This window comes from Filicampus tigris, chromosome 3 (assembly GCF_054856515.1).
Source record: "Filicampus tigris isolate MCC_2025a chromosome 3, RoL_Ftig_1.0, whole genome shotgun sequence".
In the NCBI taxonomy this organism is placed as follows: domain Eukaryota; kingdom Metazoa; phylum Chordata; class Actinopteri; order Syngnathiformes; family Syngnathidae; genus Filicampus; species Filicampus tigris.
In genome coordinates this window covers 2,953,255-2,978,130 of record NC_141219.1, presented here as the reverse complement: position 1 = coordinate 2,978,130, position 24,876 = coordinate 2,953,255, and the positions used below count along the sequence as shown (strand labels likewise).

Genomic DNA, 24,876 nt, shown 5'->3' with positions numbered 1-24,876 from the left:
TGGTCGCTCTGCCAGCAAGGAGACAGCTCCTGCTGGAGAGATGAAAGGAGGGGGAGGGGGGCGATGTGGGAGGACAGGGGAATGGACCTAATGTGTATGTGTGTGTGTGACTTTGGAGGGGTGAGGGAGTGTCAAGAGGGCCACGGAGATGGCAGGTGATGAGGATGGTCCCCGCCCTCGCTGCCATAACCCATGTCGCGTGGAGTTACGGGCCCATCAGCACAAAGACAAATTATCGCGGGGGGATTTTCATGGACAGGAAGAATCTGTCACCTAAGAAACCTCCCCCTCGGAGGGACTTCACACCGCCATTATGAGCGCCTTGAAAAAAAGGAGGCAAAATGCACTGGGAGGCCGGCGTCCAGCACCGCCCCCAGTGCCAAGATGGATGATGGGGAGGAGGTGTGGGTCATAAGTTAGAGGGGGAGTTATTTTGTTTTTAGTGCTTTATACAGTCTCAAGCGTAGCAGCCCCCCAACAAGACTCATTACTCTTCCTTTTCTCAGTATATCAGCTGGCCATGGAGGAAATATGATCAGTATAATAATGTATGAATGAAGATGCGAATAAGTAAAGAGAACTTTCCAACTGGCTTCTATTGACCATAATATCGCGCATGACTGCAGCTACTGTTTCCAACAGTACAAGTAGTGGTAAATATACCGATACAGATAAATGATTTTGAAATAACCAAGGTGGATTCACTGACACAAATTGATTTAATGTAAATTTGGGATCCTACGTTTTATCTTTGGAGTATTCATTGGTAACAAATGTACAAATGCTTTAGGTACATTTTAAAGCGGAAGTCAACCCAAACATATTTTTTTTCAAGAATATGTTCTATGCAGGCCCGCTATTTGAAATACAGCATTCTGATTAATATTGTGTTTGTGGAATATGAGTTAAGCAGCAAAATGCACCCGCTTTTAGCAATCTCAGGGGGTGGATTTCTTATATTCCACAAACGCACTGTTAATCAGAATGCCGTGTTTGGACTAGTGGGCCTGCATAGAACATATTCTGGAAAAAAATATGTTTGAATTGACTTCCTTATTATAGGTAAATGACATATCCCACGCCTTTACGATATCTAAAACTTCTAAAACAGGGGTCACCAACTACGGTCCTGATCATTTGAATCAGGTGTGTTACAGCAGGGAGAGATTGAAAACCTGCAGGACAGGTGCCCTCGAGGACCGGAGTTGGTGACCCCTGTTCTAAAATATCTCAAATATTTCACAGTAAATTATTTCACAAAAATTATTCCGGATAATGTTACCACATGTTGCAATACCAGTATTTTATCCCGCCCTTATTGCATTGATGTCCCAAATTTTTGTGTGAGTTCATAATACGATGTCACATTGATATTTTATCCCTCCCAAACTAATATGGTCTCAAATATTTCATGACAAAATATGATGTTCACAATATTTTGACAAAACCAATATTTTTACCAACTCTATTAAATACGGTAAAAATATAAAAAACAACAGGTATGTTGCTGTATCAATAATTGTTCTCACCCTATTCATTTTGAGCGATTTTTCAACAAATGTCAATGCTCATAAGTCAAAAGGCATGTACAGGTCTCATCGGGGCTTCAATGCATTGACTCACCATTTGTTTGTTCAGGCGAGAAAGTTGGGAGTCAAGTTGTGGTTGCTTCCGAATAATGTTTCCAAATAATCCTTCCAAATGTCCAAATAATGCTTCCAATTGTCCAAACGATGCTTTCAGATAATTCTTTGAAAAACCTTATCCAACACAAAGGCCTGCTTGCATGCCTAGCTCATTGTCCCCACACGCACACGCACCGGACTTAAGGCGGCCATCTTGGTTTTAACCCTTGACCCCATCAAAGAGAGCACACCTCTAAATGCAGTAGCCATACCTGGCCATTTAGGGGCATACTAAAAGCACGACCATATAAGGTCAAGACTTGAACAACAGACTGAACTACAACAAAGGTATCATTTCTACATTCATTTGTCTCAAGATTGATTTCCTTTTTTTCCTCAGACAAAAATAAATGATTTACACAAAAATACAACTGCTTTCAGAGAAAGTGTCTCCAACACTATAAATATTTTTTAAAACATTTGTGAGAGTCAACAGGCCATGCAGTGATGTCAGTATGGCGCCCAGACCGATAACAACTACAACGTCAATTCAGCAAATTTGAAACATTTTGTTATTTACAGAGACATTAAGGACAATGTCAAGTGTTTTTCACAAAATTTCCAAAAGTGTGGAAACATGGATCCTCATGACTTCTACTGGATACTTCCTTGGTACAAGTTCCATTTTGTAGCAGCAAACTGCTGAGCAATATGCATTATCATTTGTCATTTGAAATGCATCAACATGAATACATCAGTCACACTGGTAGTCCATTATCAAATTTTACCATTGGAAACTTGGCCTCTTTGTTCGCTGCCACCCCTTCGTGCGAGCCCAAACATGCGTAATCATGCTCGATATTTTTGACAACACGGTGTAACTACAACAATTTATCCTCATTCAGAGTGCCTGCATGTATCCAAACATCTCCAGCAATAAAAGGGACAATGGGGCTTTAAGTTGTTCGTGGAGAGAAGCCACGTCCATTGTGCTCCAAAGATATCAGTCCAATTCAACCATTATGACATCGCCTTTCAAATTTGTCCCGGCTGACACAAAAAGCCCGGCGGGCCCTTTACCAAAATGAAGGAGGTGGGATGGGTAGCGGGGGGATTATTCTATCCTGTCAAACTTTCAACCTCACCGTCTTTCTCCCCTCTTTCACACACACAAACTTGTTTTTTCTTGGGGGGGCCCGGCACATTTTAAACACACACGTAGTTTATTGGCTGGATTAGCCTGCTCCCTGCATGCGTGCAAGCAGTAGCGTTGCATGCTAACTGGATCATGTCCTGTGAGAGGAAGAGACAAGTGTCCCTAACTTTTCTCATGTCACTTTCCCCAACACTCACTCTTACAATGAGGTTTGGGTACTGGCCTTGGTTTTAAAGAGCCCCTTTGAACTGGATTCATGGCCCATTTGCATAAGCAGATTTGGGAGGGGTGGGGGTGGGGACGAATGGAGGACTACTGCGGCTGGTCATTAATATGCCAGCTAATTCAGCACATTGTAAGCCCATTGATGCTTCACTAAAGGGCAGTTATCCCATTGCCATTGTTTAGGCCAGAACCAGGCTCAGCAGTTGTTACACATTACATAGTTAATTGATTTAAAATCTACCATAAACCGCACAATGAGGGGAGATGTGGCGGGCGGCTGATAGAGTGACACTCTAACACGCGCATCCCTAATGTAAATGTATGCATAATAAAGGCTTAATAAATGTGTAATTAACATGTAGGACATCTACTGTAATGCACCAGCTTGTGAACATACGAGCATTTCCCCAATATCAGCACTAATCCAGACACCACAAAAACTGAAATAGCTCACTCAATATTTGTGAGTAATATCAAAAGACAGATTGTTTTTAACTATTGGACTCACTAATACAGGGACCACAAAAGATCTTAGAGTGAATTTATGAAAGTGCAATTAATGTTATTTTTGCATTAAAAAAAAGAACAGCCTCCTTATTGGTAAGCAAATAATATTTTCCTACTTTTATCACAAAAAAGGCATAACCGTCAACACTTATGTAAATGTTATCTTAATAAATGGATAATACAAACGTTACTCAACAATAAAATAGCTGTCTCGTTTGAAAATAAATATGTGTAGAGGCTTTTTCCCCCCACAAGAACCACTAATACATACAGCACGAATATCAACGTTTGCCTAGTAAATGCCTTATGAACGTGTTAAATATATTCATAATCAGGAGGCTGACTGGACACACAAATAGCTGGCTTCCAGATGCAAATGGCCTAAACACAAATGTAAACATTAACTAGATATGTAAATTAAATATGAACTTCATATCTGTACATTGATCACAGTGCAGCCGATCGTCATTTTAATCTGAACTCTGATCGGATTAAGGAAATGTTGTCCATGTAAACGTAGCCAATGTTTATTACACAACAAACTAACTGATGACGTGTCTTTCAGTTTCTTAATGACAGGATCAGTAATACAGACTCCGGACGAACCCAAATTTAAACGGCGATTTAGAAAGTGCAATAAAACCTTTACAAACATGTAATAAGCAAACAAAAGCATAAGCACTGATGTTTGTCAGAGATAATTTTGTTCAAGCCTAAAACAGCTGATATATGAACACTTTTACAACAGTGTTCTTCCTAAATGCGTAGCAAAAACAACAACGAAATAGTTGACTCCATGCGTGTTTGCTTCTTCCCACTCGAATGACTAACAGAGCTGCTCATTACATTTGTAAAATGACGCCCATCGAGCTCATCACAGGGTCTCATTTTCACATCATTTCCCGGGGATAACACAGCACAAAACCATTACCGTCAAAGTGTTTGGTCCCGTCGCAAATGCACCCGCCATATTTTCTCACTCAGACACACACACGGCGGCACCAATTAGTGGCCGCAACAAAGCCTGACCCAAAATAAACACGGCAGCATTGCATACTTGCTCCAACAATGCCATGTAATCCCTGGGATGTGCTGAACAATATTAGCTTTTCAATTACTCCTCGGGGCCCTTTGAGTGGCGCTCTTTTGAAATCGAGGGTCCCCACCAACACCACCACCAGGGACACACACACACACACACACACACACACTCTGGCTCGCCCGTAGCCCAACGTGAGAGCCTCTTTGCTGCACTTTAGCTGCGAGATGATTCTGATGATGTGCTGAGAAGAAGTAGTGGCGACGCAAGTTCTTGGTGAGATACCCCCCCGCCCCATCTTTTTCAGCGAGCCCCTCCCCCCTTTTACGCCATTGTCTGCTGTGTTTGTGTGCTGCAAGGGGCCTCTGGGTATTCTTCTCCCATCCCTCTTCAATCTCCTGCCCCTTGATAGGGGCCACATCAAAGCCGAGGGGGGGTTTGGGGGACCCGGGCTTTGTGGGCCAGTGGTCCCTTGACTCTCAACATGTGGTTTTGCGGCTATGGACATCGGCACCTTTTAACCCATTCTGTCCAGATTAGGCGTCGCCTTCAATTGCGCATTAGTGAAACTATAGTAACCAATAAGAAGCTTGTCGTTGAAAGGAAACTATGTATCTTGTAGCGTTGGAGCTGTCGGAACATGGCGATCCCTAGACAAGTTCCTCAGCGGGATTTTTGGCAGCCTGGATGGGGGTTTTGGAGGTAGGGGGGGCTTCTTTTCACAACATTTTTGACAGTCATTTATATTCAGCTCAAAGATGGGGGAGGAAATTTGTTGTCCGCAGGCTACAAGGCATTTAATTATCTGCTTTTTTTTTTTTCCATGTCCAGCCAGGGTGTGAGAAAGTGGACAACAAAAGGGGGGTGCTACACAAGATGGTAGACTGGGAAATAAACAGGAACTTGTAAGGTGGTCAGTACTGTTGCCCGCAGAGAGAGAGGAAGGGCGGCCAAGCTTGTGACTTCGCCCGCGAGGTGCAAACACTTCCTCTGAGGCCTCGTCTACACGTTTGGATGATAGGGCTAACCGCAGGTTTATATCCGGCGTTTTCAAAAACCCCGGCTAAGTGTAGAAAGGTCCTGAAATACTCAATCCTCAAGGCTCCCCCAATCAGTCGGATGCTTGGCCCGTGATCCCCCAGGTTGAAAAGGCTGGCAGATATCACGCACTCATTAAAGGCCGGCTCCGGGAGCAACTGTCGTTGGCTGGCTCCACATTCCCATCGAGGGGAACCTTCACACGTGCCCGCGTCATCCCCCCTCAGTGAGTCTTCAGCTTGGGTTATATTCGGGCACTGCAGTCACAACACTCCGGCTCAAGTGAGGAGACGCTTACTGACCTAATAAAAACACAAGTTTTACATACAGACAACAACCTTACCCCCACCAACCTCATGAATGCAGACACCACATGCACAGTTAAATGATTACTTACTAAATGTGTCGTAAAGACACAGCCGTAGCTGTGACAGCTTTGTGGGATGATCATAGGCAGATTTTTTTTTACTACTTGACTAATGCAGCACAACACTCAGGTGAAATGAATGTGTAATAATTGTTTACAAATGTGTCATAAATGAACAGGCATAGACCTCTCTGTATTTTAGCGAAATAGAATTAAAGGCGGGCACTGAGTGAAACTGTAGAAGGTGTTGTCATGCTAGCCACTAGCTGGTAAGTCCGACCGCTACATTTCAGAATCAAGTTGGACGACATGGTTTTTAAACGTGGACCAATCAGAAGATCATGGAATGGGATAAGGGTAGAATTCCTAATTACTGCTGTAGATCATTTACAATGCAACTCCAACCACTCGTTGGTACACACTAGATTAGTAAAACCGCGCTGGTCCCATAAAATAACCACACAGCTGTGACATTTAACTAGTATGTATTTGTGTTTTGTAGTTAGAGTGTTACTTCATGCCACTCAATCAACACCAGGCTCACTACAGGTTAGATCATCAGCATGATTGATTTTCTGGCTCAGTCTGGTCAGCGGGAAGTTGGGGGGAAAGGTAGCGTGCTCCCAAGCAGGACAGCAGCTTGGCTGGACGCTGGTGAAGGCTCTTGGACGAGCCTTCTGTGAGGTTGCTCGCCCCGCCACATGGAGTGCTCCGACAGGGTGACCCTGCGTAAACTGGCAACCGCACACCGTCTGCTTGGCATATTTGGCCATTTAGCGGGCGCTCTTGTGGAGATCAAACGGGTTAAGATCGGCCCTCTCCGCGAGAGGGGAGAAAAGGACATCAAAAAGGTGTTAATTTCACTTCCCCACTTTTGATTAAGTCAAGCATGAAAAGAAATGTAATACTCTCAAGTGGCAAGGGTTTACACTATTGATGCTGTTACTTCTGCTTCAGGAGGCCCAATCAGCCGGCGGGGAGCTGAGTAAACTCGGCCTCCAGTTTTAGGAGAGGCCAGATGGAAGGCTTTTGCTGTGCCTGAAAAGACAGCTTAAGAGCTCGCCTCCTCAATCCCACTCAATACTGACTGTGTGAAATCCTGGCCCCGGCCAATACCAACCCCTCCTCCTACCCCACCCGTCTTCTCAAAAGCTGGTGGCTAGCACCATATGGGCTTGTTTAAAAACTCCCACAGGCTGGTACAAAGCACAACAACACCGTTTTCATATAAAGTGCAGAAGAAAAAAAAAGCACCCCTTGACTCTTTCCTTGCCTTGTCATTTGAAAAGGTTGCACGTTCAGAATACCAGTCTGCATTGGACGCATCTGCGCTGGCAGAAGTTCTTCTGCTGCGAAGATGAATGCGAGTCAGCCAGCACAAGCCAGATTTCATATGTTACAAAACAAAGAAACGTTCCGACTGCAGATTTGGAACAAACGGGCAAACGCAAGAAGTGTCGGCTGGGTTGCACCTTCCCACCACAAAGCGGACGGTGCATGGCGCGCAATGGAATGGCTTTTTTGGGTCGGGGGGGATATAGACTTAATAGAATCTTTAACCGCTCAGACAATCCACTCCCGTGGAGTTGCATTAAGTAGATATTGTAAAGCGACAATGTCCTAAATAGCTCAACATCTAGCTCGTTAGGCATGCAGGCAGGGCCCGGACCATTTCATGGTGGAAAGCTATTGTCAAGGCTCACCCCAGGTAAGCATTAAATTGCAAATGATACCCTGAAAGGCGCAAAGAGAGGAGGGAGGGAGGGAGTGACGATTGCAAACACACACAGAAAATTGTTCTCAGGATGAGAGACGACCAAAAGGCAGTTGCTGGAGCTGCTGCGACCGTAAAAAATCCAATACATCACCCGCTTTACAGGGAGCAAATTCCACTAGTCTCTCGAGTGTCTTATTTGTAAGCAAGGCCGATGGAGGCGAAAAAGTAAATAACATATAGTGAAAGACTCATGGCAATTACTGGTGCCCATCAATGACTCTACCCTAGCGGGGCGAAGATTAAGACAAGGACGAAAATAAGGTTTGGATTGATTCTGAAGAAGTAGTGGTTTGTAGTTTCTGCGAACTCTTACAAACTTTTCAACAAAATCGATCTTCCATTCAGCCATTAGCCAAACTTCTAAAGATCCTTTGCTTGATGGGTTTGATAAAGCTCTTGCTTCAGAATATTGGTAGTGGGAGAATCCATCCATCCATTTTTTTTTTTTTTAGCGCTTATCCGGATTCGAATCACTGGTGAACTTCCAGCTGCCTTTGGTCGAAAGGTGAGATACACCCGTGATTGGTCACCAGTCAATTGCAGGGCACATACCAGTGTGGACAAATAACCATTTACACCTACAGCCAATTTCTTATCACTTTATTGTCTTTGGAAGTTTGAGGGGCAGACTTCAGAGTACCTGGAGAAAACCCCTGTAAGCATCAGGAGAACATGTAAAGTGCCCAGAGACTAGAGTTGAACCATGAACCTCAGAACTGTTCAAGCAGACATGCTCACCACTCGGCTTTCTGTACTGCTAGCAGCGCTAGTTATAGCTGATGACTTTAGTCACAGTATATTTACACTCCACTGGCAAAGTGCTATCAAGTTCATGAAGGTGAGCGGAAAACCTGCAACATCTTTGTGTCCCAACAGTGTTGTCTCAGAAACATCGACCACATTAACATGCGGTCAATTGCCCTTTTAAAACCTGAATATTGGCAGTATTTTGTTTTTTATAAAAAATAAACCTATATGCTCTTATTCAGGTTTTAGAAACCTGAATAAGACTCTTGCATGACCTCTTTTCTAACCGGAATATTTGGTCACATTTATTTATGAGTGACATGAATATCGTTTTATTGAGAAAGTAACATGCGGAAATGACATCTATTTGCGTCACGACATCCGTGCTTCATCGTTTTAAATCAGGTTATTCAACTGTTGGACTAACTCTGTCCACTTAATCATATAAACGGGTTATTCCTAATGTTTTGGAAATCGGAATTTTGACCTTAACCCGGATATTGACTGCATGAAAACATAAAATTGTCATATTAGCGGGTAGCCATAGCAACACACACATCCAGTGATTTAAAAAAAACTAGATATAGTGTGCATTCTCATTCAAATTGAGCTGCAACTGCTGCGACATATTAGCTGATTTTGGGTGAGAGGTACATCCTGGACTGGTCTCCAGCCACTTGCCAGTTTTAGTTGGCTGGATTAGACTGATATTTTCTACCATTGTCCACATGCCTCCCAGTCAAGCGATCTGGGTTCCAATGTCCGTTGGAACATCTTTGTGTGGAGTTTGTTCTTTGTTTGTTCCTGTGCTTGGTTTAGTGTTTTCCAGGTACTCAGGTTTCCCCAACATCCCAAAAAGATGCTTCTTTAAAAGGTATCCCACTGAGCGACAAAGGTTTGCGAGTGTTTGCGAAGGTTTGCCAGACATTCATAAAAAGTTTTAATGGTCGCAAACAGATTTTCTTGTCGCCATGTCCGGACACTGATGATAAATCAACATTCACTACCTTTGTCGCTTAGTTGGATAGGGGCTTTAGATTAATTGATAACTGTAAACTGTCCATTAGATTGAATTTGACTCTAAATGGTTGTCTCTTTGTACCTTGTGATTGACTGACAATCACTCCAGGGGGTAACCTGCTTCTCACCTGAAGTCAACTCGTTGCAGTTTCTTTGCCCTCTTGCAAACTTTGCTACAAGATCCGTCTTCCACAGATCAATAGCCAAACACCTTAAAGACCCCTTGGATCACGGGGTTAATAAAAGGCTCTCTGAAGGGTGAGCTACACAGCGCTGTGGTGAGTGACACTAAAAGCAACGGCACCCTGTCAGACTTCCTGGTGAGGGATTGTCCCTTTTGCATAAGTGAAAGGACCCCAGAGGAACGTGCAAGTCAGTCTAGTGAATTAAAAGTACAGATGAGGGTGAGCGGACTTGCAGTGGATGACAAGCAAGGTGCTCCTGAGGCAGAAGCCCATATGTCTTCATATGAAGTGGCCGTGCAGGGGGCGTCGGTAAGCCAACCGCACAGCAGGTATTTTCCTGGAACAGTCGGTCACACTACTCCATACTTGACACCTTACGACTTTTAAGTGGTAGTGTTTGGGTGTGCCATCGAGTCATTACACAATACTCAATTACTGCAACTTTCCTGATTTAGTGGATTATTTCCATTTGTTTATTTCTGTCTCTTGGCAGTTTTCATGACATTGCATGACTATGGCACGTGCTGTATCATAGTTATGTGAGTTAGCCCATCCATATTGATTGCTATCATATTTCCAATTTGGATTATTTCTAGTTTTTCCATTTTTTTTTATTGTCAATGGCAATTGAAAACCTGGCGAGGAGCAATCACAAAATAATCATTATACAGTATGTGCACCACCTCTTACGAGTATTTTTTTTTTCTTTAGCAAGCTTACAAAAAAATAATAAAAATCATCAAATTTTGCCAACATGCTCACATATAGTTGCAACTTTTGTTTGACGGGACCTTTTTTTCTGGCATTTGCTATTTCTAGGAATTATACCTGAACTCTTCCTTCTCCTTTACATGGGAAATTGTAACCCAAAATAGTAAAAGAACAAAGGATTGGCAACGCTTACAGTACAGTTTACTATTAATCCTGTACAGGCGAACAATCACAAGGCATAATCTGCTCCCAGGAGCAGCGTGGAATGCTGCCTTCGGGGCTAAATAAAAAAAAGAAGTGGTGCTTGTTGTTTCCGCTTGTGCTTTAGATTTAGAATTATCACGCAATTACAATATAATGACACACATTAATTGTTCCAGGGACCATGTTGGAGGCATTAATTAGCACGCTCCTGGTGCCGTGTCCTTGCAACTGTTAGCATTTTGAGGGGGTAAAAAAGAAAAAGAAAACAAGCTAATATGCTCCCGCAGATAAATATCCTCGGGCGAGTGGATGTAAATATCAAAAAACAAGGGCGAGCAGCTATTCATGAACACACCAGCAGGACGGGAGGCTAAGCAGGCATGCTGGGGGAATCCAGAGGCATTTAATGTGTGTGTGTGTGGGTGTGGGTGTGGGTGTGTGTGTGTGTGTGTGTGTGCGTGCGTGCATGTGTGTGTGTGTCTGTCTGTGTGGTGAGCGAATGCATCTATTTCGTGGAAAAATGCAAATGTTTTAAGTGAAAGGGATAAAGAGTCATTAAGATCTTTAGGAATCGATTGAATGTGTGTCGTATATTGCTGATTGATGCAACAAAATCCAACAGGATTTAGCCATGTCAGGGGGCGGCCATTTTGTCACTTGCCGTCGACTGAAAATGACATCACAGTTGCTCAGGGCTCAGGTAACCAATCGCATTATCTGAACCCTGAGCAACTGTGATGTCATTTTCAGCCGAAAGAAAGTGACAAAATGGCCGGTCCCTGAGATGGCTAAAACAGGTGTATTTTGCTGCTTAACTCATATTCCACAAAAACAAATCAGAATCCAATGTTTAGACTAGTGGGTCTGCATAACACATAATAATCTTAAAGAAATTGTTTGGGTTGACTTTCCCTTCAACTCATTTTCACTCATTTTCAATGCATCTGTAAAATAAAGGATATGCTGTTGCTAGCTCACCCACCAAAATGCCAATGTTATGTTATGCTATTAAAATAAGACCTAGCCCTTAAAGGTATGAGGACATTAAAAAAAACAAAAAACATTAGAAAATAGCAGTCAAAATGTAACAATTGATTTTGGATTTTCCCAATGAGTCTTTCATGGCAGTTTAATTCAATGCCCATCCGTAGTTAGATGTGCGAACTATAGGTGAAGGCATATACAGTACAAACGAAGTGGCTGTTCAAATCTCCTGTCATCTCAAATGCAGCAACGGTGTTTAATCTATGAGCGAAGTCAGCAGGAAGCCCCCAGTGGGCACTCTAATGAAAGTCACTCGACTGTCCAGCAGAGAGGTCGAGCTTCGACACCTGGCCGAAAACCGCGTGGGGCCGGCAACGCTGCGTGTGTGCGTGGCCTTGGAAATGTCTGCCGGGCAAGGAGGTGCAGCATTTACCTACTAGTTTAGGTGTCGTTTTATACAAGACTGTAAATACTGTTTGCGATGGGCAAAGTGTATTTTGGGAAGCGATAGTGACTATCCATCCATTCATTTCTTATATGCGCCGAACTGGATCTTATCCTAGAAGTCTGCAAGTGAGAGGCACGTACACCAGGGACAGATCGCCGGTCAATTGCAGGGCACACATTGACACACAACCATTCACACATTCGCAGCTATGGGCGATTTAGAGTCTTCAATTGACCTAATGTGTATGTTTTGGGGAATATGGAAGGAAAACAGAATACCATAGGAAAATCTACAAAAGAGAAATTCCCTCTAAGATTCAAATCCAGATCTGACTGTGAGGTGGTTGCGCAAACCACTATTACATTGTTCTGCTGTTAGTGTTACTGTTTTTGTCTTGGAGCTGAAACAGTAGTCAGTGAAAAGGGAGGACATTAACACTACAAGTGTGAGCATTCATGAGTACATCATAGCCAAACAATAATTTACCTTTCGGTGAGCACCAGCCTCAAAATACAGATTGGCCAATCACAGCGTTGCAGGTTCGACACTTTTCCTGCTGGCAGAAAATGGATATATAATGGTACGTAGTCGTTAGCTTGCTAACTAAAATGCTAAAGCTATGCTACTAACATGAGTGTGTGTTACTGGCACCCATACTGGAAAGTTGGAGAAGCTATGCTAACAAGGCGAGGTATGCGCTAGGGCCCTAGAAAAAGGCCAGTTATTGCATTGCAAGTCTTCATCTACAAGTCATGGTCATACGTCGCCAAAGAATAATCAAAACTTCTTTTATTTTTAGCATCAGTGCACATGCGCAGCTATGACTTCCTCAAGTCTGGCACACTGCAGTGCTGTTAGTCATTCTTTGCTGGTCCATTAGACCGTTTATTATAAAGTGCCATTTGAAGAGCTCTTTCCCCAAAACACTACGAATCCATTTGGATTTTTCAGAGAAAAGAAATAAAAAATTCACCCAAACCTGCAAATTTTATAATTTACTGGCCTGGCATTTTTTTTTTTTTTTTTTGCATGTCTTATTAAGAGAGTAATATGTCAGTGCTGTGGTCTGTTTTTTTTTTTTCTTTCTTTTTTTTTTTTTATACAGGATTGTTGTATTGCTCAGAAACACTTGAGCAAAGTTTACAAATACAGTTAGTTAGGATAACGCATTTCATGTATCGACTCAGTAAATCAGCAGTGGCATCTTCAATAATAGGTTTTTGACAAAAACACACTTCAAATTTAATCTAGCATGATCAGACATTTGTACATAAAACCCGTCATTGAAACACAGCTGGCATACATGTGTATTGCCACTAACGCACCAGACGATGGCAGAGCAGTTGATGAGACTTGGCTCTTGACTCTGGCTGGTTGAGTCAAAGGGAGGGAACGGAATCGGAGGGGCTAGGGGAAAGTTGGGGGGGACTTAGAAAGAGAGCATTAAGCACCACAAAGCCTACTCTTTTTTTTTCAATTCCACACCTCAGTTTAAATAATCCTGCACTCTACGAATGGTACGAAAGTAAAGCGAGCGGCAAATAAATCCAGCTGCGAGTGGCATCTGGCATCACATTTCAAAAGGTAGCTCAAAAGACATTGGCAGGATGTAAGTGACAGTTATGACACTAATTCTAAGAATCTAAGACGCAGGGATATGTTTTTTTTTAATTTTTTTTTTATAAGATTGCCCCCTCCGTTATCCCTTTCCATTCCTTCGTCATTTGATTGAACAACCATGCAGCAGGAATGGACAGGTATAAGGCAATAAAAGGATTTTTCAGATCTTTTCACAAAACGTATCCTTAAAAGGAAAAGTAGGATGAAGTCTATGCACCAGTGTTAGCTATTTAATTAAATGTTTTCTAAATCATTTATTAATCCAATAGACATATGAAAATTGATGCCACAAAAACACTTATCTTCCAAATAATGCTACTATATATACAAACAATTATTCAAGTGTAGTGCAAGGATGAAGTGTCAAAGCTACATTTTGAACTTTTAATACAAGACTCACTCAAAAAATGACAACATTGGCTGAATTCAACCTTTTTAAGGACTCTTTGTAAACTTAAGCACTTCCGATGTCTTCAAAACATTAATTGACTCTCAAGTACGTTCCTGAACAGTGAAAACTCTGAAACATTCTTAGCAGCCTATAACAGGTTCATGTAAAATGTAATTTGAAGAGACTGTCACAGCACACCATCAATCCATTTTGAGTATTCTAAGAAAAAAAAACCCCACCAATTCATTGTTTGATTCTAAAAATGTTCAAAAAAAAGTTAATAGATGCTTGAAGATGCTTTCCTGCAAATATTTAGTTGTACCAGTACTAATCAAATGGCAGGCTTCTGCTCTCCGGCCCCTATAAGCAGTGTGGTGAAGCAAAGGGGTCTACAATGCACGGGACTGATCTTCTTGGTAGCCGCCGATGCAGTGCGCTAATGAAGAGGTAATGAGCATCCCCATCCTCGCAATCTGCAAACGGCGAGCCGCCGCGGTGCAAAAGTTTACGTTCCCAGGACATGGAAGAAGAGCACGGCGAACAAGCCGCAGCATGAAAGCCCGGGCCCGGGTCGGCCGCATAGATCTGCAGCCACAGAGGGGATTACAGACACCTACTTCCAGCTTAGGCAGGACTTTTTGAAGTTTGGGCAATCGGAGGGGAGGGATCCCTTTGGCAGAGTCCTGTTTGATTCTGGTGGGAGTCCGTCTCTAATCCCCCTTTCCCGTTCTCACCTTCTGCCTGATCCACTGCAGCCTCTCATCCCCGCGGTCCGGGATCATTATCCACCTTGGCCGAGGGGGCTCCCCCCTCATTAATTTCCCTAAGAAGATTACAGAGTGTGGGTTTGTTGTTGTTGTTTGAGCCATCTGATTTGCCTAAGCCCTTTGTTTTTTCATCTAGTTTACACTTTAATGCCCCCCGAATGAGTTTCAATGATGGAGGGGATCAACCTGACCCACTGAAAATGCAGCGGAGAACTTAAGAGAAGCTCGCCCAAGGGGGAGGAGGTGGTCGGATGAAAGGAGGAGTACATCGCACTTCTCTCCACTGAAGATTTAGATGTTCAGAGGGAAAAGACAAGCGCTGATTTAACCTCGGCTCATCTCCTCGGGAGTGGAGGTAAACACTGGATGGGAGGCCGGATCACTCGCTATGCGTCCAGTAGATCAGCCGTTCGGGGACTTTGTCAGCCATGCAAACCCTTCAGCAACCTGACTGTTGGCACGCCACGTCATAAAAAGCCAATTTATAGCGCATTAAAGCCATCATGTTCAATCAGGCATACGCGATTGCAACAACAAACTCTCACACATGACCTAAAATGAAACACAATGTTTTTCCCCCTGTAAATGTTTACTTGTACAACCGCTGTTTCTGAGAAATATTTTACACCCGTTCCATTTTTCTTCACCAGCTCGAGCTTTTACTGTACCAACTGAAAAATGCTTGAATTTGCATTCCTGTGACTCACTGATGTTTTGTTGGAAAATTGTGTTTGAAGGTTTTCTCTGAAACAGTTGAATCACCATTTTGTGGTTTAAATACTGTTTGAGAACTTTTTAACTCAAAGCAAACATTTACATTAAAAAAACATATCCTATATACGTACAGTATATACATATATACAACGTAGATACATCAATATATTGGAGGGCTATTGGACCCCTTGTGGTTGCACGCAGCAGAGTTTGAGAATCCCTGCAGTAGATTAATTAGGACCCCAGGCCCACCATTACCCTGGTGGGGTTAAACGGACCAGGCTAAATACCCTTCTGACAAATGAATCTTTGGAGTGATGTGGTCACTTGGCGGGCCTGTCTGGACAAAGCCAGAGGGGGAATTAGATAGAAAATGACCACTCGGTCGCTTCATCTTCTCGGCGCAACATCTCATTAGGAAGATGAACACAGCCTGACCCTGGCTCCAGCAACGCTTGGCAGTCTGGTACGCCAGCGTTCTACTCAGCCATCACACATCATTATCAGCTATTAGGCATGGTGAGCTGAGGGTTACATAATCAATCCGGCTTTTCATAAGGGAAGGAGGTGGCGGGAGGCATTCCCTGGACATCCTATAATCATATTTCTGCATTCAATTGAACCACATTATACATTAATTTAGGGAAAGTTTTAGGCATGGGCTTTTTTTTTTTTTTTCAACAAAATGTCCTTTGATTGAATATGGGGAAAATTGAAGAATCCATGGAACTCAACCTATCCAGCTGACTTTGGGCTAGTGGATGTCGACACTCAGTGGTGTTTAAAGCGTTTCATATCATGTAAATTCAACAATCTAGCCATACGCGCTTAGCTTGTGAATGGTAGATTTTTTTTTTTTCTTTTGGGCTTGGGTTATGTTTACACGATTAAATGCTATGCCTTGAAATTATTAACTCTCCTGTTGTGTTGTGAGTCAGATTGATTTATTTGAAGTGAAGAAATTTGTTAGTTTTGGAATAGTTGTTTTGGAATAAAAACTCTTGAGATTTAAGAAATGAGTAATGATTAAAACAATGTTTGAGATTCTAAGCTATAAACATGTCATAAGCATATATGCTACTCTAGCACCGTGTTTTACACTCCAAAACAATTGAGTTTTTGAATTGGTCAATTTGACCCAACTTTCTGGGTTGTTTTTGTAGAAAACTACCTCCAAAATGGGTAGTTTTGTGCAAAACAACCCCCAAAAATTGGTCTGTTTTGTACAAAACAATGCAAGAAGGTGGGTCAAATTGACTAAATTGTTTTCTACAAAAACAAACCCCAAAATGGATAGTTTTCTACAAAACAACCCAAAAATGTGTCTGTTTTGTGCAAAACAATGCAAGAAGGTGGGTCAAGTTGACCAAATTAGTGGATCGGTCCATTTTGCACCCCAAATTGTGTTATTTTTAACTGTTTTTAGAATGTAACACTGTTATTCAGGCTGTGATGAAGACTTTTGAAACACACAACTCATTTTTTTTGTACAGAATCCAAAATCATGTCTTACTGTAAACAACCTGACAAAACAACACTGTTTCTATGTGTTTTTTGTCACCCCCCCACCCCTCCAAAAAAACCAAACACACATTCAAGGCATCAAATGAGAGATCAAGGAGAAGTAAAAGTGGAACAGGTTGAACATAACCCAGCACAAAATCACACCTCCTTCCCACCTCCAAGTCCATAAACTACCTGCTTCCTATCTGTGGCAAACAATTCTATACAATTAATCTGACAAAGACAAAATGTAATTGATTGATAAGGTTCCAGAAAGGCCAGACGTAACCTTGCTGGGCTTGCATTTGTCTGCTGGTGCAGACGGGCAGAGCAGATGTCATCAGACCCATCAACGGCCCAGACATTATCAGGCGACAGGATCGGTCCATTTGGCCGGCATCATCGTGAAAGTGCGGTTTGTGGTATGGTGGGGGGGAAGCAGAGGAGGTGTGGGGGTGGAGTTTAGATGAGCTAATGGGACAGTCTTGTGCGCCCCATCTTCATCTCGATCTAACAGGCGGGCCCGTGTGCACTTTAAGGTCATGCTGACTTTACTCCTGTCCTATAAACGCACTGGCCAGAGGCCTTTCACTAAGAATTCTTATTTATCCCATCTACATTGTTGTATTGTCACATTTCTAAATGACAAATTACAGTAAACACCATCATTTGAGCTATCTGGATTCCACAATGACTGTATTGTATCATATTGTGCTCAATCCCACAGTGTTTGACTTCTAAAATGTTGGAGGAAAAAAAAAAACAACTTGGTTTGAATTGGACCAAAGCAGGGAGAAAATGTTTCATATATGGCTGCCTGTGTTCATAATGAACTCATTTATGATAAATGCTTTCCAGAGGACGAGTGTCATAATCGTTGACCATCGATTCATATGCATCCAGGAGATACTTTTCACAGTCATGAATAGACTTAAGGGGAGGTTCAACAGCTTTAGAAAAAAAATGAAAAAAACCTTTCGAAACTTTATAAGATAACTAACACAGAGAGATAGCCATTTAACACCATTTATCATTGAGATGACAGTTTGCGGTTGTGCTGGACTGTACAGCAGTGGTCCCCAACCACCGGTTCACTTGACACGTACCGGGCCACAGAGACAGATTAAAAAAACGTTTTTTCTGCAGAGCGCCAGCCCTGCAGAAAAACTCCTCACCACGTTGATTACCTTCTGAATGGCAATGTAAGTAGGGCTGGTGACTATATGATTTAGAATTGTGACTAGCTGTAAGATGTTAGCATATTTACTCCAACAGACGCTGCAGAAATGTTGAGACCGCAGCCAATCAGAGTACAGGTTTTCCTTCTTACTTTGGTTTGCAAGTTCAAGTAAACAGAATCCGCCAATAAATGAATGAAGAAGCAGTAAACTGAAAGTAATAACGACCAAATGTGCGGCTAAACGCGCAGCTGATGGGCAGCCATTATTTGGCATAACCTTGCGAAGATAAAGCTATTTGACAAGAGAAGTTCCTACCCACTGCTTCAAATGACTCAAAAAGCATCCCATTTTTTGGTTGCCAAAAAGTTACGGATTTGGAGATGCGATGAATATGCCCGACGGATTAAAACATCAGGAGAAGATACCTATGGAGTTTGTAAATGTCTTTCATTTTCGTAACCATTTTCAAAATGCCATTGTTTTCGAGATCAAAATGCCATTTTTTGTTTCTCCAAAGAGAATAAAACCCGTTAAGAAAGCATGGATTTTCGAAGGGAGGAGTTGTCAAGGGGGATCAAAGCGGGGAAAAACCACATAGGGCCTCAGTGGCAGAGAGGCTGCAGCCGGTGGCATCGGCTCCCCTGGTGGTGTCACCCCGCCAATCCTGCAAATTTAGGTTGAACTTGATGGAAATTTAATAAGTGTTCACCACTGCTCGGCCCGTTTGTAAAGGGCCCCTCTAAGCACTCGGCCAAGAAAGGCTCCCCTGACCCCAAGGGGCATCGTGCTGCTTGAGCCAATATAGACCATGTATGTCCTGAGGGGGAATAATATGTGGGGCTGACCCGCGTCTGTTATATTTCCCCCTCCCTTCTCTTCCTCCCCTTCAAAGGCACTGCTGCTCAGCTGCCACACTACACAGCTCTTTGAGTTAAAAGCACAGCCATTCCCATTTGAAATGGCTGCCTTTGCTCCCCCTCGTCAGCCTGGCTCACTCTGGATGCGCCACACTGAGCGGCGCTCTGCAATGACAACTAAATAGGCCCCCTAATACCACTTCATAAAGCTAAAGGAGTATCCTCCAGGCAAAAGCTGTAAATTAAAGGCGTAGACGTTGTTGGCTGCAAAGTGAACCTTCCACTCAAATGACAGCAAGTGGCTTTAAGAGCGCAGGCTAAATGATACCTTAAGCACGCATGATTCATAGACATGGCCCCCAGTGACAAAAAAAAGGATCTCTCATTTATGACGACTAACGCGCAGAACATGTTTGTGTGACTTCTATAAGTGGCATGGAGCATGTACTCGTGGGGGTTTAGTAGGACGCAGACTCCTGAATGCTGAATACAACACTACATTTGTGATTAAATGAACTGTCCGCCTCACAGTTCAGAGGTCGTGGGTCCGATCCCGGCTCCGCCCTCCCTGTGTTTGCATGTTCTCCCCGTGCCTGCGTGTGTTTTCTCCGGGTACTCTGGTTTCCTCCCACTTTCCAAAAAACATGCATGGTAAGTTGATTGGACACTCTAAATTGCCCCTAGGTGTGATTGTGAGTGTGAGTGAATGTTTGTTTGTCACTGTGTGCCCTGCCATTGGCTGGCGACCAATTCAGGGTGTCCAGAATGACTACTACTGCCTACTGCCCGAAGACAGCTGGGATAGGCTCCAGCACACCCGCGGCGACCCTTGTGAGGATAAGCGGTAAAGTTAATGGATGGATGAACTGTTTGTGCTGCTAACTACTGCTTATGTGCGTAATGTATTGCATGTATAATCAATGGACTGGACTCACGGCACTTGGTTCAATAATATAGACGTGGTGGGCGGTTCGTCATTACAGACGGAAAGTCGGTAAGTCCGTGATTAAAGGACTCTCGTTTTGCTGGTGGACTGACGACTGACGGAAACTTTGAAATACTGACAGAATAAGCATCAGAGGAAGCAATTTTGGGCCGTTACCTGAATTGTCATAAATGGGAAAAGCAAAGACGAGCTTCGGCAAATAATTTTGCAGCACACAATGAGATTGTCCCATATTGTTTTGAGTTCACCAATCACCACGCTGTGCATGTTTGTGTGTCTTGTTTGTATGTTTATTTTTTTTTTCCTTATTTGGCTGCATGTCGGCTGGTGCGGCACCAGTGTGTGACGTGGCAATTACACTCTCGACGCCGATTGGCTGTCACCGATGAGAGACAGACTGGGCTCACGTGGGTTGGCCTGAAATACTGACGGAAACATTAATGGCCTGACTGGACTTTCCGTCAGTCTGACAGAATGCCCACCCCTGGTAAGGAGTATTACTACTATTATTCGTTAGTAGTCGTGGTAATAGGTGTTTAAAGATACATTTGCTTGCACTAGCTATCTGTAGTTTATCTGCAATTGTGTATATGCTCCCAGCCTCTATTGGTGGAAATATGACGTCAGTCTTAACCCATTACGGCCTAAAGCGCCTGGCTCAACAGCTCCCCAAAACCGTCGGTCGCCTTTGGAATTACCCTTGAAAACCTGAAGTTTTCACAGAAATTCAACACTTACTAAATAATTAATATCTCAGCCACTGTAGCAAACAGGAACATAATTCCAAAAGAATTAGAGAGCTTAGATATGTGGCTTTCACACAAGCAGAGTTTATTATTATTTACTAGTAAATAATAATAATATATTGTTTCAATCGAAGATGTAAAAATAACATGTCAGTGCAAGAGAAGCACTATTTTAATTTTAAAAAAATCGAGTGGTAATTATCAATCCTCTATTGTGTTACAAAGATGTCAATATAGTCATTGTCTACAAACCATATCATATCGACTGGTTCCACTGGTTCAAAGTCCATAAGTGCGTCATCTATATATCACTGCCGTTATTTATTTCAGAGCTCTCGGCGATCTACGGTGTGCACCATTAGAGTACGGCTCGAAAAAAAATCTGCGACATTCTCCGCGGTGTCGCGACACTGTCACGTGTATATTCTGATGCATTAAATTGCCTAAGAGACGGAGAATTGGATTAAAAAAAAACACAGACGTATCCGCTCTCCCGGCTTTAAAGTTAGAAAGACGCAACAGCGCTTTAGTGGTAGAAACGCGGTTATGCGCTCCCGTCCTTAATGGGTTAATCTCACTAATTTTTACACAAAAACCTCCTGAAAACATTTTCCTGTTACGATATCAACAGGATCACGTTCATTTCAGATGTCATGCATTCTTCCAGGCTTCTGTTCATCTTCCTCCTCCATTGAAGTGCTATCATGACAGACAAGCAAGCAAGGTTGAACCTTTCCTCAACAGGAGAACTCCTCCAGCTACAGCGGGAGTCACAACACACCTCAGCCACACGCTCCCATAATCCCTGGCATTTTGTCGGGTGTTGCTCCACGGGCCAAGATAATGAGCAAACGTGGCCACGTTACAGCATTTTTTTGTGGAGTCAATATGCATTATCAAATCAATCCAGATGAAGATCTGCCCATCCCTCTAATTAGACGAGGTGACTGGAGATTGATTTTTAATTGCAAAAGTAATTACATGGAGCAGATAGCCAGTGACATTTGATTATCTCTGTGATTGATTAAAAGGCCTGGCTGCCGGGCAGACTGTCAGCCGCCGGGATCCGGAGCATAAAAAAAAGAAGGAAAATTAAAAAAGTTGTCTCTCTTGTAATCACAAGTTTCGTGGGTGAAATTACAAAAAGCAAACATCCCCCTTGGAGGAAAGGTGGCCACCTTCCCATCGCTGTTAAAAAAAAAAAAAGAAAAAACAGGAGGGGAAAATGTACAAATTAATTTAGGAAATGTTCAGTTCCAGGTTACCTTGTCACCTCATCATAGATGGAGAGCGGAAGAAGGACAGCACAGCGGAGGGAAAAAAAGAGTGAAGAAACATGCTTATCTTCTCTAGTGGCCCCTCATTCATCTTCATCTCTTGTCATCTCTTTGCAATGGCTGCCTGCGCTTGCTCATTGTTGTCCGTCCATCGCAGAGCAAACAGCTCCAAAGTGGCTTTCCTCCCTTATATCCCCCCCCCCCCCCTTGGTGTTGTCTTTTCTCCTCTTCTTTATCTGTCATTCATTTTGGGAATCCCTCTCGCCAAATGAACGATGACAAGGTAAACCCAAAAGAGGGGTTGAGGGAATACACCTCAACTGCTGATGGCACTGAAAGCTGTTTATGTGGCAGTGATGGACAGGCTGACTGATAGCACTTGGGAATGAAATAGACATATCACTTGATGCGGGCTAGTTTGACTGCAAGTTAGCAGATGGATTCTTTAAAATCCTATTGCTGCATCAGCAATATGTCCAAGTATCATATTGTATAGGCTACATCAGAGATGACAAGTGGCCGTGCTACCCGTCTCATTTTTAGTCAAATATTTCAACGTGCTCGAAGCACTGATGCTGGTTTGATGCACAAAACCACCACCTGTTGAATTCAGCAAATTGTCCGTCTTGTTCATGCAGAACGAGGTGATTGGTATTAATTGATTTCAAGCTATAACAGTCATTGCTAAGTAGTAAAGGTGACACATTGACTTGTCGATTCAAACCTTACTACATACCGTTGTATTCCAAAAACATGAATAATAATTGTTGTTAAAGTTTTGTGTGCAAGGCTTTCGGATGAGAGATTCTCAACGGCATTGGTTTTACTTTAGATCAGTGATTTATTTAATTATTTTCTTACTACTGTTTGAATGTTTTCATACAAAATTCTACATACAGTCAGTCAAGTTTTTCGGGGACAAATTATTCAAAGTATATCGTAATGGCAAATTGTGCTGTCACTTGTGGTCGCACTTCATGGTAGCACACTTCAGAGTTTGTGCAAGAAATGTTTACATCCGTGGATGTAAGCAAAGTCACGAGTCTCTGTCTTTGCTTTTTAACTGACTTCCTCCAGGGTGAATCACACACACTGACACACACGCACACACGTGTCCATCTGGAAGACATCATCATGGCCTGCGTGCCCACCAGTGGGGACAGGCGTGTGACAGGCGAGCGCTCACCGTGGCCTTACCATGTGTCTTCCCGTCTCTCATCCCCGCCATGTTGCCTTCGGGGGGTAGAAACGCGGCGCTGACAGCAACTATAGTGACCCCCCCCACACACACACACAGCCTGCGTCTCATATGCACAAACGTGAGCGGGTGAGAGCCTCGGGGAAGGTGCCACTCAGACACACACTGGGGCCTTGTACCGAGAAGACGCTCGAGGACCGGCTGGATTGCTGAATGCAAATAAGGAGTACAAATATGTACACAGCTAAGTGCTTAACTACATCGGGGTCTCGTTTTGCTACTTCTCCTGTGTGATTACACTGGTACGACGTCCCTAAGTGATTAAGGCTGTCCATCAGTCTGTCCTTCATGTCTGATGATAGTATCCATCTTGCAATGATAACATACCTGTCAACCATGTACTGAATGATACTAAAATTGCAATTTGCCCTTACATATCTGTATATAATCTTACACATTACACTTTTTTTTTCTGAAAGGCTGCTGCCGCATGAACAAAATCAACGATGTACGCCACCTGCACAAATTACGCAGAAAGTGTACAACTTGACAGGTGATAAGAGATTGACCAAGATAGAGGCAGAGGTGTATTTAACAAGGAAGTCAATCCAAACATATTTTTCAAGAATATGTTCTATGCAGACCCACTAGTTGAAAAAAGACAATATGATTGATATGTAATATGAGTTAAGAAGCAAAATCCAACCATTTTTAGACATCTCAGGGAGCAGCCATTTTATCACTTCTGTCAAATGAAAATGACATCACAACTGCTCAGGGCCCAGATAACAACCAAAACCAACCAAACCTGTTTTCTGAAGCTGAGCTATGATTTGGTCCTTATCTCAGCCCTAAAGGGTGTGTGATGTCATTTCCAGTCGACAGAAGTGACAAAATGGCCGCCATCAGAGATGGCTAAAAACGGGTGGATTTTGTTGCTTAACTCATATTCCACAAACGCAAAATTAATAAGAATGCCATGTTTCGACTAGTGGGCTTGATGGGAACATATTCTTCAAAAAAAAAAAAACGTTTGGGTTGACGACCGCTTTAAGTACAGCTGAAAATATTTGATTCCAAAAAAAAAAAATGGCAAAAGTATTGATGAACTCCTTTATAAAAGTAAAAGTAAAGACTCTGAAAACAGGTATAACATCGAACAAAAAAAGAGAAAAAAAACAAGTACAGTCATGAAGTATTTGTACTTGTATTTGTTACAGCCTACAACTGATGAGAAACAGTGACTTGGCCCAACATAGCACACACAGACACTCACACTCGCCTGCAATGTAGCTTTCTATTATGCTGTAAAGAGTAAAGAAAAAGAGCATGTCTCGCATGGCCTCACCGAGGTGTGATTGGTTTGCGGTAGCCACCTGGGCCTTCTCCCAATGAGACCAGTAATAAGGGCAGCACTTATCAGGTGTTGCCTCCAGCCACCACGCGCAAACACACATCCACACGGACAAGCACACACACGTAGTGGCATGCTGGGAGGGAAAAGGCGAGGGGAGAGGGCAAGGCATGGGCCCACCACAGTCAAGATGTAATTAATCACCATGGAGCGGAGAGCTGTCAAATCCCCAGCTCTTGTGAACTGATAATAATGGAGATAAGATTTCCCTCTTTTTCCACATCTGGCC

General features: G+C 42.9%; 2 long non-coding RNA genes across 2 annotated transcripts in view; both read right to left on the bottom strand.

The window, feature by feature from the left end:
- The window catches only part of LOC147149584 (uncharacterized), a 137,663-nt gene extending 135,826 nt beyond the window's left edge, over positions 1 to 1,837 (bottom strand). Inside the window, exon 1 of the long non-coding RNA XR_015086031.1 lies at positions 1,624 to 1,837. This is a non-coding gene — a long non-coding RNA (uncharacterized LOC147149584). The remainder of the gene's footprint in view (positions 1 to 1,623) is intronic.
- A 3,926-nt stretch (positions 1,838 to 5,763) lies between these two features.
- The window catches only part of LOC147149583 (uncharacterized), a 45,725-nt gene continuing 26,612 nt past the window's right edge, over positions 5,764 to 24,876 (bottom strand). The window contains exons 2-3 of the long non-coding RNA XR_015086029.1: positions 12,520 to 12,586; positions 5,764 to 5,892 (exon numbers count right to left, since the gene is read on the bottom strand). This is a non-coding gene — a long non-coding RNA (uncharacterized LOC147149583). The remainder of the gene's footprint in view (positions 5,893 to 12,519; positions 12,587 to 24,876) is intronic.